Below are 16,144 nucleotides of genomic sequence, written 5' to 3' on the forward strand. Positions count from 1 at the left end.
CACACAATAAAATAAAAATAAAATGGAAAGTTGAGTTTCTTTCTGGGCATGGGAAGCAGGCAGTTGATAGGCAGGCTGGGAATGAACTTGCCTCCAAATACAGAAAACAATGTATGGAAGAATGTTCCTAAGAACAGGATCATAGTTCTCACATAGTACAACCTACCAAAGTAGGTTTTGTTTTATCATCTATGAAAAAAATCATTGTGACATCTAACAAAAGAATTAAGAGTGATACATTTTATGTAACCTGAAGTTGTTAAACCCATGAACTCTCACAAATACAAAATTTTGTTGGAAAGAGGATTTGATCTGTAGAATTGACTGTAAGAAAAGCTTAACAGGTTCTGTTAATTTTAAATCTAGACTATAAAATGGTTGAAATGATAACCTGCATTTGAGAAAATAAGTATTTCCGATAATTTGTTCAGTCATAGGCATTTATTTCTTTTCTTTTAAAACCAGTGTTACACCTTGAATGAAATGCAATACCAACTCCATTGTTCATTTACCAATAGGAACACCAGCAAAGCAATTCAAATACTAATCTGGGAGGAAAGGTTGTTTTTCTTCTTTGTAATTTTTTTCTCCATCTTACTTCCCCCTTCCTTATTCTGTAATTATTTGATTATCTCTTGTGAAGGTGGAGTTTTATAGTGAATAAAACAGTAGCTGGTACAGATGGGTGTTGAGTAAATAGTTGTGAAGTGAAAAATTGTAAACCTTTATATTTAAAGGATAAAGAAAATATTTTTTCATAAAACTTTGAAATTCTTTTCTCATGAAGAAACAGTAGACTCTTACAAAATAGAATTATTTTATTTTCTCCCAATATGTCCAACTAGGTAAACTGGAGTTTTGACCAAAAGTTGAAAGGGCAGATTATTGTGGCGAAAATGGGAGGGGGAGGGGGAAGAGGAGGGGGAGGGGGAGGGAAAGAACGAGGGAGGGAAGGGAGGGGGGAAGATACTAAATGCAAGTTTGAGATTAAAAATAAAAGTTAAAGCCATAAACTCTTCTTATTACTAAGCTCTCTTTAAGAATAGATTAAAAATTGTTTTTATTAGTAATCGGGACATTAGATATTACTGTGTCCTGATTATTTTGTCCTCTGTGTGTGTATGTGTGTGTGTGTGTATGTGTGTGTGTGTTGTGTGTTCTCTGTGTTGGGTGTTGTGAGTTGTGATGAACAAGAACAAAGGAGTGGGAAGAAGGCAAAAGATGAAGGCTGACATAGCTTAGACCAGGTTCTAATAATTTCACCGTATTTATGAATATACTGTGTGATGGTTAGTTTGTGTTTTCATAAATTATCTGGGTCATTTCAACTTTGTAATGCTTTGCAATAACCACACCGTGCAGTATTAATGAATTTGTTTTTATAAGACATGTAGAAATGCTAAAGTAGAATACAAATGTACATTGGTCTAGCATCATCCTTCAGCTTGTAACTAAACTTGTTGGGTCATTTATCATTGTTTGTCTATTCAAATTGCTTTGCCACATGCTTCTACATAAATCAGAAACACAGACCTCTCGTTTTGCTTAGCTTAGTTCTTATTCATTTTAGATTCTGCTTAAATAATATTTAACCTGTCTAAATATTGCAAGAAGTCACTAGCCTAAGACCATTTATTTTCCTTCTCTCTCTTGCATTTTGGTAAAGCAAAGAACAAGTTAGTTATGCTTCAATTAATTAATACATTTTCTTTCTGAAACTTCCAGATTCTGAATACTGGTTTGTATTTGTAAAATCGATTATTTAATGCTTTACTTACATGAGAAATTATAGGAATGAAACACGTTTTTGGTATTTTCTATATTACTTGTTATCTTCAACTCGGTAGTGTTTCCATATCTAGAATAACTGAAAATTGCAATTAGGTGTTTTTAAGTCCCAGTAAAAAGGAGACATAGTTGCTTTTGCTTTATGTGGGTGTTGAAGCAATTTTGAAAATGTGAGCTCAATTAATTTAAGACTCTTACTTTGAGTAGTTCTTATCTAGATCTTTTGGAGCAGAGTGTTTGGGATTGTGACTATATTGGGATTTTGGAAGATTTGCATCTTTATGGTGTGAAACCAAAGACTTACCACAAAGCTCATGTGTATTAGAATATAGTCTGTGTGGTCCTATGTTGTATTTTGAATAATTGTGTAATCTCCACTTGGGTTATCATGTCAGCACTCAAATTTTTTCAGATTTTTGGAACAGTTTTAGATTTCTGATGTTTATACTAGGATTTTTTTTTTTTGTCAGTCGTGGGGCTTGAACTCTGGGCGTGGGTGTTGTGTCTGACCTCATTAGCTCAAGTTGAGCGCTCTACCACTTGAACCACAGTGCCAGTTCTGGTTTTCTGGTGGTTAATTGGAGATAAGAGTCTCATGGACGTTCCTGTCTGGGCTGGCTTTGAATTACAATTCTCATGTCTCAGCCTCCTGAGTAGCTAGGATTACAGGTGTGAGCCATTGGTGCCCGGCTGGATTAGAAATTCTTAATTTCTTAATTAATTCTTACTTAATGATCCTCTGGCCTATTATCTGTTAGTAAGCAGAACTCTGGGAAGGAATTAACTTGTCCAAGATTTCTTAAGACAGTGAGAGTAGGTAGTGTTTCTATTCTATCAATATTCAAATCTGATCGTTGGTGCTATGTCATAGCCAATAACATGGTGGTGAAATTTTGAATCTAACCATTGCCATAATTTGCAGAAATATATGTTTTAGATCATCAGACAGTTAATTTGCTTCCTTCTTCATATGCTTAGATGAATTTTATCTAGTGTATTTATATATATTAGTATTGGAATAATATAGTATTTGTATAATATTATATTATAGTATTAGTATAATAACAATAGCTTGCACTATTGTTTTTATCTTCTTTCACTGCCGTTTTACTTTTTAATATAATTATGACTTTAAAATTGTATGTATTTATGGGGTACAAAGTGACATTTAAATACATATATACATTGTATACATTACCTATTATCTTTATTTTTATTTTATTAATAAATAATAAATTGTTTTATTATCCTTTGCCTTTTCTGTATCTATTACATTTTACCTTTATTTTAATTATTAATGCATAATAAATAGTAAACATTTACATACATAATAAATATGTAAATAAATTAGTACCCTTTATTACATATAACCCCTTCTATTCAAGAGTATAAGCATTTTTTTGTTCCAAAGGAGCCTTTCCCAATACAGAACTTTATTTTGACATCACATGAAATTATGACTTATGAAAAATGCCAATCATCTTTGGGTCACTTCAATAAAAATCACTTAGTAAGACAAGTTTAATTATTTATTTGTGCAATTTCTGGGGCTTGAACTCAGGGCCTAGGCACTCTCCCTGAACTTATTTGTGCAAGGTTAGTGCTTACCACTTGACACACAGTGCTACTTCCAGCTCTTTGGTGGTTAACTGGAGATGAATCTCAGGAGCTTTCCTGGCCAGGCTGCCTTCACACCACAATCCTTAGATCTTAGCCTCCTGAATAGCTAAGATTACAGGTGTGAACCTAGCAACACATTTTTTTTTTCTGTGTACATTTTACTTTAAGCTTTAATCAGTTATTTATTACTATAATAAATACTGCAGATAGCAAACTTAAAAAGAAAGGTTATTTTTAACTTACAGTTTCTAGAGGTTTCAAACCAGTGTCTGTTGGTTCATGGCTTTTGGGCATGTGGCAAGTCAGTAAATCACTGTGGGGAAGTTGTGATGGAGCAATGTTCATCTCAGGGTAGCAGGAAGTGAAAGAGAAACAAGAAGTGACTCTGGTAGAGCCTTGCAATAATCTAACTTACTTTTTTTCTTTTTTCTTTTTTTGGTTGGTTGTGGGGCTTGAACTCTGGGCCTGAACGCTGTCTCTCAGCTCTTTAGCTCAAGGCTAGCACTCTACCACTTGAGCCACAGCGCCACTTCTTGCTTTCAAGTGGTTTATTGGAGATAAGAGTCTCACAGACTTTCCTGCCCGGGTTGGCTTTGAACCGCAATCCTCAGATCTCAGCCTCCTGAGTAGCCAGGATTACAGTTGTGAGCCACCAGTCCCCGGCTCTCACTTCTTGTTAAGTTCCACTTCTTAAAGATTCAACCACCTGCAAATGACTGGGAACTAAATTTTCAACTCATAGGCCTCAAGGAACCTTCATAATCCATACTACAGAACTTTGTAAATATAATTGTTTCTTTCCAGTGACTTTATCTAGGATGAGGAGCCAAACAATCAGGAGGTCTTTTAACTATTACATATTTAGCTCTTCTTTGCATATTTTGCTGTCATAGATGTTGGAAATTATAGTTTGGAAACTGAGTGTGATATTTATCATTCATCATGATAGTTTGTTGCAACAATTCTATTTTAAGTGATGCTACATTGATTTCCATGGCCCTTTTAACATTCAGAACTGAATACAAATAAGTGTGATATAATTTCTGATTCCAACAATCTGCTGATTGACTATAAAAGTGATGCTGGATTGGGGAGCTCATTAGTGAATCTTGATGACCTTTGATGTCATAAATTTAAGTTATAGTTTCTCATAGCAGAACTTAAAAATTGTCACTTTTAGCTTAGAAACAAAAAAAGTCTCTATCCATTTGTGGGGACCAACGAGGCTTACCAATGGCAGCGCCTTAGTGTTTGCTAAGTAAATTTTATAGATACATTCAACACAAATTTCCAGGGAACAATGTGTTCTTCAGCACGTAGACTTTGGACATATATTCATTTACTTTCTTCTCACAAGTTAAGGTTTAACCTGTATTAACATTTTACAACAATAAAAGTTGAACCAGTATTCATCTGCTTTCATTTATTTAAAATAACCACGTATATTTTTTAAAAAATTATAAACTATAATAGATTTTGCATAGGTGAGTCTGTAGAATTTCTGTATATAGGTAACTTAAAACAATAATGAAGGAATAGTTGAAAACAATAAGTAAGTTTGAGCTCCATTTCTATGGAGTATTACTGAAACTTAAAATGTTTATAAGAAAAGAACATGTTAAACATTTCTGATAAGATATACCACCTTTCATCAAATTTGAATCTTTTCTTTTCTAAATCTAATTTTGTTTCAATCATCTATCTATCTATCTATCTATCTATCTATCTATCTATCTATCTATCTATCTATCTATCTATCTATCTATCTATCTATCCATCTATCTATCCATCTATCTATCCATCTATCTATCCATCTATCTATCCATCTATCTATCCATCTATCTATCCATCCATCTATCTATCTATCTATCTATCTATCTATCTATCTATCTATCTATCTATCTATCTATCTATCTATCTATCATCTATCTATCTATCTCTATGTGTGTCTGTCTGTCTGTATCTTTAATCTTTCTATATATCTTGATCATATGAAGGATTTTTTGTGTTTTTTCCCCTTTCCAAGGTCTATCTTATACACATCAGGAGATGGCAATATTTTTGTACTGATAGTTAAAAGCTATATGTAATTGTGAAATGTTAAAATTTTGGCAAGAGAGGAATCTGGGGATTTAAATTAAATGAAAGGCTTCATTCATCTGGCTGAAGAAATGGGAGGACAATTCCATCAACTGAAAACTCAAAATTTTAAAGTATAGGCAAATGTGCAGCACCAATAAAATATAAAATTTTTAGAGTTGGAGGATCCCAGGGATATGTGGCCTAAACTCCTCATTTTACAACATTCAACCTAAAAAATTTGTGGCAATCTCATTACTAGATATGTAGTCACAAGATCAGAGCCAGAACATTCTTTCCATCATATTATTAAGTTAAATGTAGCTTGAGAACTAAGCAAGTTCACTGTCTCAAAAGAGAATACTTTGAATGGAAAAATCTTGATACTGAAAATGTAATAGAAGTAGATTGTTAATGCACCATATACATCATATTGTGCATTGAGCAATCATATGCATTTAATTCCTATTTCCTTGGAAGAGTTACCATATAAAGGATCTTCTAATTTACATGGTGCCCTGAAATTACTGAAAATAAATTATTATAAAAGGAGGGTAAATGCATAGACTATTATTATTGCAATATACCCATTGAATTTGATGGGGGAGCATATGTAATGGATATATAAATTTTGGTGAAGCATTGAACATGACTGATTAGATATGTACTATTCATGTCATTGCTATTATCAAAGAACTGATTATGACAGTGAAACAGATGTCAGAAAGCAATTACACTAAGAACAACATGATTACTGCTGCCAACTTAATTCTAGGAACCTGTCTAGAATCTTTATGAAGAAACTATTTCCCTCAGTGATTGAGAATAGGCACTGGTCAGTGTCCTTTACTCATTACAATTTATAAGAAAAATGACACTTCAGCATTTCTGATTACATGGTGCATGTGTCATCAACTTTCAACTCTTTCTAAATCTAACTTCTTTCCCAATGTTATGTACTTACTTAGGCCATACTGGGGGCCATGTGAATCAATATTTCAAAGCTTGCCTTAGGCTTCTTAGACTTATGTCTTTCTTAGATTTATAGATACTTAGTTGGACCTTTGAAATGAATAAAAATAAGTGCATATTCTTTATTTTTCAGGTAACCTAAGACTCAACTTCTCTGCTATGTCCTGACTTTCTAGGTGCTTATACTACTTCCCAATTTCTCAACAGGTGTGCTGAGCACAAAGATTTTACGAGTGTGCAGACAAATGGAAATAAATATGTAGGAATTTTTGTCTTTTTGTTACAACTTTAAGAAGGTAATTATGGTGACTTCTTGTCAGGTGAAATGTTAAAACCAAGCCGTGCAGAGTAGGAAAAAATTTATTGCAAGCAGCAGGCAAAGTGTAGTATTAAGCCTGTGCCAAGAGAAGACCAGATGTTGGCTGGGACCTACTAGGGCTCTTTCTCTTTGGTATGTCAATCATAGCGCAAGACCCTGGCAGTAAACGTTTCTGCCCAGGATGTCATACTGGATCAAAGGTGATCGAAGTAGTAGGGCTGCCTCTATGGAGGCCATTTATTGAAATCCTTCAAAAGTCAGTTCTCTTTAGTGTTATTTTCAAAATAGCCATGCCAGAACATAATCACAAATGGCATTTGATTTTATGAGTCCAGTCTCTTACTTCTTGATTGGTACCTCAATTGTAGTCATGGCAACCACCCTAAAGAGTAAAATAGAGACCTAATGCTCGTGCCAAAAGTGAGTCATTGGATCTGGTCATGGTTAAAGAGACATTTTTTTAGGGGAGGAGGAGAAAAATAATTATAGGAAGTGAGCATTAATTATCTCCTTGATTTCTGATTCTTGATTTTTCTTGATTCTGATGACTGAAGACTGAAAATGAGAGTGTTAATCAGTTTTATGTCACTACCACACATACCTGAGATGATTATCTTATAAACAGGAAGGTTTATTTTGGGTCATAGTTTGGTCTGTGTTCAGTTGGTGTTGTTTTATAGGCCTGAGATGGCCACCCATCACAGTAGGAATCATGGTAGAACAAAACTACTTTGTGCATGGCCAGGAAGCAAAAGAAAGTGAGCAGGAAATAGAGCTAGTCTCACAATCCAGCTTGAAGACACCACCAACCACCTAAACACCTCCCCTAGGCCTCATATCTTAAAGATTCCATCATCTCTCAGTAGTGCCACCTGGAACTAATTCTTTCAAGTGTCTGGTGGAGAGGGCATTCAAGATTCAAACTATAATTTTACTTCATTGCTACACTCTTAGGCAACACAAAAAAGATATTTTAAAATTTGAACATTAAGATTTGTCATGTGAAAAGGAAATCCCTATTAATATCTCATGTTTTTTTAATAAAGATTTTGATTCCCTATGACTGTCAGTTGTGCAAGCACTTGTTGAAACAGGAGTCTGTAGAATTTATAACAAATAGTTTGGAGTCCACCTTTGTGTATAGTTGTGTATAGTTTGTAAATGAAAAATAGCTTCTTTATTATAAAAGGAACATTTATGGCAATAGGGAACTAAAAAAATGATCAAAAAGAATCCAAAGGTATGTGGTAATTTTATCGATATATATATATATTATAAATTAGTGTGCACATATAGACAGGTATTCCCTCTGTTTCTCTCACACAAAAACACACAACACAGAGATGAGATTGCCAATTTCAAAAATGCAAGCCTAATTCTACAAAATGAACTCTTAATATAAGATGTGATGTCCCAGTCCAGGGAATGTGGTAAGTTGTCATGAAGTAAAAAAGAAAATAAAGAGAAGTATGGTAGGAGACAGTGCAGGGTAAGTAAATTGCAGTAGAGATTTTCAATATTTCCACCTAAAGGGAAATTTGCTTTGCATGTCTTGTGGGCATTGGATAGAGCCTGGGTATATCAATCTTATGCAGTACTAATATAGTTCTCTCAGTTGTATTTCCTTGCTCCCTAAATGTCTTTCAGGTAATTTGATAAGCCTAAGGTAGTATAGTCTGTGATTGCTAACCCATTCTAGCAGCTTTCATCAGTATATTTTACAGCCTCTAATAGAGCAATGGTTAGGAGCATTATGCTGTTTAATGTTGATTTCACTACCTGACCTCATTAACATAATTGTTCTACTTGTCACTTTGGTGGTATTGCATACATTAGAAACATCCCTATCTCACCTGGGAAAAAAATGGCACCTGCCTGGCTAATAGGGTTTTGGATACCCCCCCCCCCCCCACACACACACAACACACACACACACAATTTGAATCAGAAAAACATCAAGTATATATTTTCTTCACAATAATCTTTAGTTCCTTAATAATCTAATAGTTCCTTTATTAAAAGTTTCCCCCTCCTTTAAAATATGCATCAGGAAGAAAGATAGGATCGCCAAATACCAGGGTGTTAATCTTTATGTAGAAAATCTTGATGATAGTATTGATGATGAGCGTCTCCGGAAAGAGTTTTCTCCATTTGGTACAATCTCTAGTGTAAAGGTTATGATGGAAGGTGGTCGAAGCAAAGGGTTTGGGTTTGTATGTTTCTCCTCCCCAGAAGAAGCTACTAAAGCAGTTACAGAAATGAATTGTGGCCACAAAGCCACTATATGTAGCTTTAGCTCAGCACAAAGAAGAGCGCCAACCTCACCTCACTAACCAGTAGATGCAGAGAATGGCAAGTGTATGAGTTATGCCCAACCCCGTAATCAACCCCTACCAGCCAGCACCTCCTTCAGGTTACTTCATGGCAGCTATCCCACAGACTCAGAACCGTGCTGCATACTATCCTTCTACCCAAATTGCTCAACTATGACCTCGCTGGACTGCTCAGGGTGCCAGACCTCATCCATTCCAAAACATGCCCGGTGGTATGGCCCAGCCGCTCCTAGACCACCATTTAGTACTATCAGACCAGCTTCTTCACAGGTTCCACGAGTCATGTCCACACAGCGTGTTGCTAACACATCAACACAAACAATGGGTCCACCTCCTGCAGATGCTGATGCAGCAGCCACTCCTGCTGTCCGCACCGTTCCCCAATATAAATAAGCTGCAGGAGTCCGCAATCCTCAGCAACATCTTAATGCACAGCCACAAGTTACCATGCAACAGCCTGCTGTTCATGTACAAGGTCGGGAACCTTTGACTGTTTCCATGTTGGCATCTGCCCCCCCTCAAGAGCAAGAGCAAATGTTGGGTGAAAGGCTGTTTCTTCTTATCCAAGCCATGCACCGTACTCTTGCTGGTAAAATCACGGGCATGTTATTGGAGATAGATAATTAAGAACTACTTCATATGCTTGAGTCTCCAGAGTCTCTGTGTTCTAAGGTTGATGAAGCTGTAGCTGTACTACAAGCCCACCAAGCTAAAGAGGCTGCCCAGAAAGCAGTTAACAGTGCTACTGGTGTTCCAACTGTTTAAAAATTGATCAGGGACCATGAAAATATCTAAACATGAAAAATATCTAAACATCGAAAAACTTAAATATTATGAAAAAAATTGCAAAATATAAAATAAATAAAAAAAAGGAAAGGAAACTTTGAACCTTATGTACCTATCAAATGCCAGGTCTAGCAAGCAGTGCTAGTCCTAGATTACTTGATTTAAAAAACAACAAAAAAACTATAAAAATAGTAAAATATAAAAACAAATTAATGTTTTATAGACCCTGGGAAAAAGAATTTTCAGCAAAGTACAAAAATTTAAAGCATTTCTTTCTTTAATTTTGTTATTCTTTACTGTGAAATAGCTCAGGATGTCAGTTCTAAGTAACAAATTGATAACTGTGCGAGAAAATGTAATTTGGATGATAAAATTCTTGCTTTAATAAAATTCCTTAAACAGTGAAAAAAATGCATCAGAAGTCAGCTGAGTTGTTTATAGACGATACGTTCTGAGAGTTAAGAACCTCTACTCTTCTTATGGGTTATTATAATTAAAAAGCAAAATACAAAGCAAATTTACTAAAAAGATTAATAAACTCATGGGTGTTTAATCATGAAAGACCCCTCTAATCTGTTTCTACATGACCACCACTTACACACCCCGTACTGAGATTCTAAAGCAAATAATGTGCATTTGAATTGCCATCTGTTAAATTCTTTATAAGAGCCATCAAAGCATGCATTTTAAATAAAATGTCTTGTATACTGCGCTTCTGGAAAGACATGAATCCTAATGCATTTTCCAATAGCTAAGAAGAAAGTAAATTGTGGCTCACTCAGAATTCTCCAAAGAAACCCTAGACTGAAAACTAAATGAAATATGAGTTTTCCTTGAATCTTACAGTCCTTTGCTGTTGGCTGTCACAGACAGGTATCTTCTCAACACAGAGCATACCCTCCATACCATCAGATTACTTTCAGAAACACTTGTTAAGTACTTACAACATTAAAACATTCAGCTATTTAACCACAAACAATGCAAAGAATAACAAGACCTACCCTTTGTTGATGTATTTAAAAAAACATTAGACAATAAATTATTGGGCAAAGACATAACAAACAAAGCATTTTATGACATTAATAATAGTTACAAATAATGATATTTCCATAGTACTATGTTTTGGAACAATGGTGAGGATGATCATTCTTTTCAGAAATGATAAAGTCCAAAAGATTGCTTTTCTCTTGATCCAATACCACTATCCATAAAAATAATGTTGTTTAGGCTGCACTTTCCATCCTATCATTCAATACATATTTACTTTTTGACCTAAAATTAAAGAATTTGTAGCTGGGTTTGTTGGCTCAGCTCTGTAGTCACAGATGGGAGTCAGGAGTGTGAGGCTCTTGGTGAAAACCAAAATAAGGCAAAATTGGCCGGGATGTGGCTCAAGTGGTAAAACCCCTGCCTGGCAAGCATGAGGCCCTGAGTTCAAACTCTAATACCATCAAACCCCCAAAAATTAATTCTTGGGATTTGTATTTTTTCAAGTGTGTTTTTTATACTTATAATTGTTATTTGTTGGTAAAGATTCCAGTTCTAGAACTCGCTCTACTAGGCCTGCTTGGCTTCAGGACTCATCCATCTTCTCATAGCATGATGGTGGGAAACAGCCCTTGATGGAGCAAATGACTGAGGCAGAGAGCTGAGGATGCTATGTTTTCTTTTCGCTCTTTTTCCTTTGTCCTGAAGAAGCTCCATTAGTCAGCCCTGGCTGAATACTCATGACTATGGAAGAAAGGCTTTAGTGGACACCTTTATCCTGAAATAGCTTTATATTTAAACTTAGAATTACAAGTGAAGTTTGAATCAGACTAATAAAAAAGTTAACCTGAAAGTCTTATTACAATGTGGTCCAAGAAGTCACAGCAGCAGCTTTACTTCAGAGAGCTTTCACGAAATGCAAAAATCCCAACAAAATCCAGTCACTCCAGAATCTGCTTTGTGGAAAAAAGGTTGGAAGTGGCTGGGTAGTGGTGGCTCACACCTGTAATCCAAACTACTGAGGAGGCTGAGATCTGAAGATCAAAGTTTGCCAATCTAGGCAAGAAATTCCATGAGACTCTTACCTTCAATTAACCAGCAAAAAGTCACAAATGGAGTTGTGGCTCAGTGATAGAGCACCAGCTTTGGGTGCAAAGCTAATGGACAGTGCCTAGTTTAAGCCCCCGAACTGACATGCACAAATGTTTGCAGGTGTTAGATCATATAATTTAAAAATGGTATGTGCTCAAGACATCAAAACACATGCACTTACCTGAACTATATATATATATATATATATATATATATATATATATATATATATATATATATATATATATATAGCAAGGCCCTTTTGAAGTGAGATTACCAGGGATTTATCATGAACTTTGTTTAAACTTCTTTGACCTCTTCATGATATACAAAGTTTCTAACTCATTCATGTTCTTATGCATTAAAATAAAGTAAGCTGCATAGTCTTCACTAGGCCTGTTTTACATACATGCATTAATCAGAGTAATTTGAAATTTGGACATAGGACAAGGAAGCCATTTGTGTTACTATTTTGAAATAGGTGTCCAGTGTCCAGGCATTTATTATCTGAAATTGTGGGACTAAAAGTGGGTAATGCCTTATTTTGGTTCTTAGCTTGTATATCACTGTTGATTAGAAGCAATACTGTTTATTCTCACATTGTTTAATTAATAGTAATTGAGGAAAATGTGACTGTTACTTTCTCTTGACTAATAATATATGTGCGAGTAGGTTTTAGTGCCTTCCTGAAACATCCTTCCTCTCCTATCTTTTCCCTTCTCTAGTTTGTCTTAGTTCATTGTGTGTCCAACACTGAGCTTACAGTTGCTTTGTGGAGTGAACCATCTACTGGAAAGGGAGAGCAAAATCGGTGGGAAAATAAAGAATGAGGATTTTTACTAAATTGAAGACTGGGTCACAAGCCATCTTCCGAGAGGTTATATGATGTGACAATATTTTGGGACTCGTTTTTATCCAGTTCAGTGTAATCCCCACATTTTGCATCTCTTTGATCCAATCGGCCTCAAATGACTTGATCCTCCTGATGTTACTCCCATTCTCTAGGCAGTCTCTACACAAACCAGTGTCTTCATGGTTTGGTTGGGCCAGAACTGGGCACGGTAGGTTTTATGTGACCCATCATTCTGGGGGTAACGGAATCCTCACAGAAGCCTGGGCCCAGCCTGGTAAGAAGTAGCTAAGTGTAAGCCTGGTGCCAATGGTTCACTCCTTTAATCCTAGCTACTCAGGAGGCTGAGATCTGTGGATCAATGTTTGAAGCCAACCCAGGCAGGAAAATCCATGAGACTCTGATCTCCAGTCCCAACTGGCACTGTGACTAGCCTTGAGTACCAAGAGGCTCAGGGACAGCACCCAGATCCCTAGTTCAAGCCCCAGGATCAGCAATAAATGAGTGAATGAATTGGAAAATGCAGTGAAGAATTCAATGTATATCCTACAAAATTAAGAAAATTGAGGGGAAGGGTAGGATTGGTAGGAATAAGGGAGAATGAGGAAAATGTGACATTGAACAAACTGCATTGTATTCATAAATTGAATGGTAACTCTACTTAAAGACAATACAAATATAATAAAAATAATGATAATTAAAAGAAAAGAAATAGCCAATACCATGTCATCACCTGACAGGTGCAACACACCACCATCTTCTTTGTGGGTCAAGCGTTTCCCGCTATCAAGGCAAGCAGCCGAGGTGCCCAAGGGGAGCCTGATGGGCTTCACAGTTCTGGTGGTGTTCAGTGTGGTCTGCACATAATTGCCTGAGATAATAGCATCTTCAAAAAGAAACAGCCATGTGTCTTTCCACAGAAATCAAAGACCCATTGAGATGCAGGAGACAAAAAGTCTACATGTGTTGTTTTTGATGGAAATGAGTAGTTTTCAACTCCAGGGGACTTTGCCTCTCAAGGGACATATGGCAATGTCTGGAGACCTTTTGGTTGGTCCTAGTGTAAGGGCTCTCTGGTATGTAGTGAGTAGAGGCCAGGGCTGGGGCTTCCTATCCTAAAATACACAGGATAGCCCTCCATCTTAATGGCTAAATTATCCAGCCCCAAACTTCTCGGTTGAGAAGTGCTGATGCGGACAAAAGACCTGGGATTTTTATAATAAGGCTAGTTTATGATCTTATTTAGCAGTGGAAGCAGAACCCTCATTCCTGTCGTTCAGAGCTGCGTTGAGAGTTGCAGTCTAGTCTAGCCTTTATGAACCACCAGGGACTTTGGATATGATCAGTGTCCAGGGTGAGAAGGGGTAGCAGAAGAGTCACAAATTGCTGTTGTAGAGGGCTGGAGAGAGGCGAGGGCAAATTTCACTTCTTTATAGTTTATCCTTAGCTAACTCTTCCAGTGTAGAGAAGTTAAACTTTGACCTTCATTTCCTCTTCCTTGGTTCTGCATTTTTGTCATCATCTTGTTCAAGACCAAGAAATCTGCTAGAAATTTCTATAGTTTTGGAAGTTTGGGGGAGGAAACCCCCATTTATTAGTTTTCCACTGGAGAAAGCTGCATTATATTACAAACCTAAAACATTTTTTAGACTCAATCTAGCATTTATTAAAAATGTGTATATATCACAGTTTGAAGAAATCTGTGTGTGTGTGTGTGTGTGTGTGTGTGTGTGTGTGTGTGTGTTTGTGTGTGTTTTGTTGGTTATAGGGTTTGAACTCAGGGCCTGGGCAATGTCCCTGAGCTTTTTTGCTCATGGCTAGAGTTCTACTACTTTGAATCACAGCTTCACTTTTGGTTTGCTGATGGTTAGTTGGAGATAAGAGTCTTACTGACTTTCCTGCCCAGGCTAGCTTTGAACAACAATCCTGCATAGCTAGGATTACAGGAGTGAGCCACTGTTGCATGGCTTCTCTTTGAGTTTTATAAGTCAATTTTGTTTTGCTATGAGTGTTTTTAATAATAATAAAGATGAATCTGAGTTTGTCAATGGCAAAGATTTTTAACAGCCTAGAATTGGGCCTGGTTCATGCAGTAGAAATTTGTTGATTATAATTTTGGATCTACTGTAGTAATGACAATTTCTGATTAGAGAAATACATAAGTATACAAATAAAATATATGAATAATTAAAACCCATTTCTTCCATTTTTTAAAAATCCGAGTTAATATAATAAACTTATTATGTTTGTTAAAGTCTTATTTCAAATTCCTAGCAACTATTAGCTTTTGAAGTTCTTGAAGTGGCAATTTTCTACTTTTTCCTTTTAAATGTTCATATATATATGTATGTATATGTATATATATATGTATATGTGTATATATATATATATATATATATATATATATATATATATATATATATATGAATGTCTACGTATATGCATTCATGTCTGTAATCAGGGCCTGAACTCAGGACCTCATACTCTCAGATTTTTCTGCTCATAGTTGGTACTTTACCACTTGAGCCATGCCACCAGTCTAGTTTTTTTCTAGTTAACAAGAAATAGAGACTCTCAGGTTGTCTTGATTTCAAATTGTGATCTTCATATTTCAACCTCCTGAGTAGCTGGGATTACAGGTGTGAGTAACCAATGCTCAGTACATGCTTATATTTTTTAAATTCAATCAACATGGTTCTAAGCCCTGGTTTTGCCTTTCATGGTTCTATAATGTTAAGAAAATTAGTTGACCTTTTGAAAACTTATATTCCTTTTTTATTTTTATTTTTTGAGTCAGTTTTGGGGCTTGAACTCAGGGCCTGGTCACTGTCCTTGAGCTTTTATGCTCAAGGCTAATGCTATGCCACCACTTGAGTCACAGCTCCACTTCCGGCTTGGTTTTTATTTTTGTGGTTAATTGGAAAAGTCTCAGACATTCCTGACCAAGGCAGGCTTCTATCCACTCTCCTGAAATTTCATCCTCCTGAGGTAGGATTATAGTCATGAGCCAGTGGTGCCTGGCATTCACTCCTTACTTTCAATACTTTGTTTAATATCTTTCAGAGTATCGTGCTCTAGTGATGACGATAAAACCATTACTAAAATCACTTCCTCAATATAAATCATCAGGGAAGCATTATTTATTTATGATAATATGTTATTAAGTAATTATTATATGCCAGACATTGACTTATGAACTTTACATAGATCATTTCACCAAACTTACTTATAAATTATAAGGGTTCTATGAGGGTTCTATGTAGTTATGTGTGAAATACAAAGGATCATGAAATTTAGTTTCTGCTGTGGCTAATTTTC

At 35.8% G+C, this 16,144-nt stretch overlaps 1 protein-coding gene and 1 pseudogene across 1 annotated transcript in view; both read left to right on the forward strand.

Moving 5' to 3' along the window:
- Positions 1-16,144, forward strand: part of Plxdc2 (plexin domain containing 2) — a 391,989-nt gene that overhangs the window by 13,474 nt on the left and 362,371 nt on the right. The window lies entirely within an intron of this gene.
- On the forward strand, positions 8,248-10,134 carry LOC138805516 (polyadenylate-binding protein 1 pseudogene; annotated as a pseudogene).

This window comes from Dipodomys merriami, unplaced genomic scaffold (genome assembly GCF_024711535.1).
Source record: "Dipodomys merriami isolate MVZ:Mamm:240054 unplaced genomic scaffold, mDipMer1.0.p SCAF_4, whole genome shotgun sequence".
Taxonomy (NCBI): domain Eukaryota; kingdom Metazoa; phylum Chordata; class Mammalia; order Rodentia; family Heteromyidae; genus Dipodomys; species Dipodomys merriami.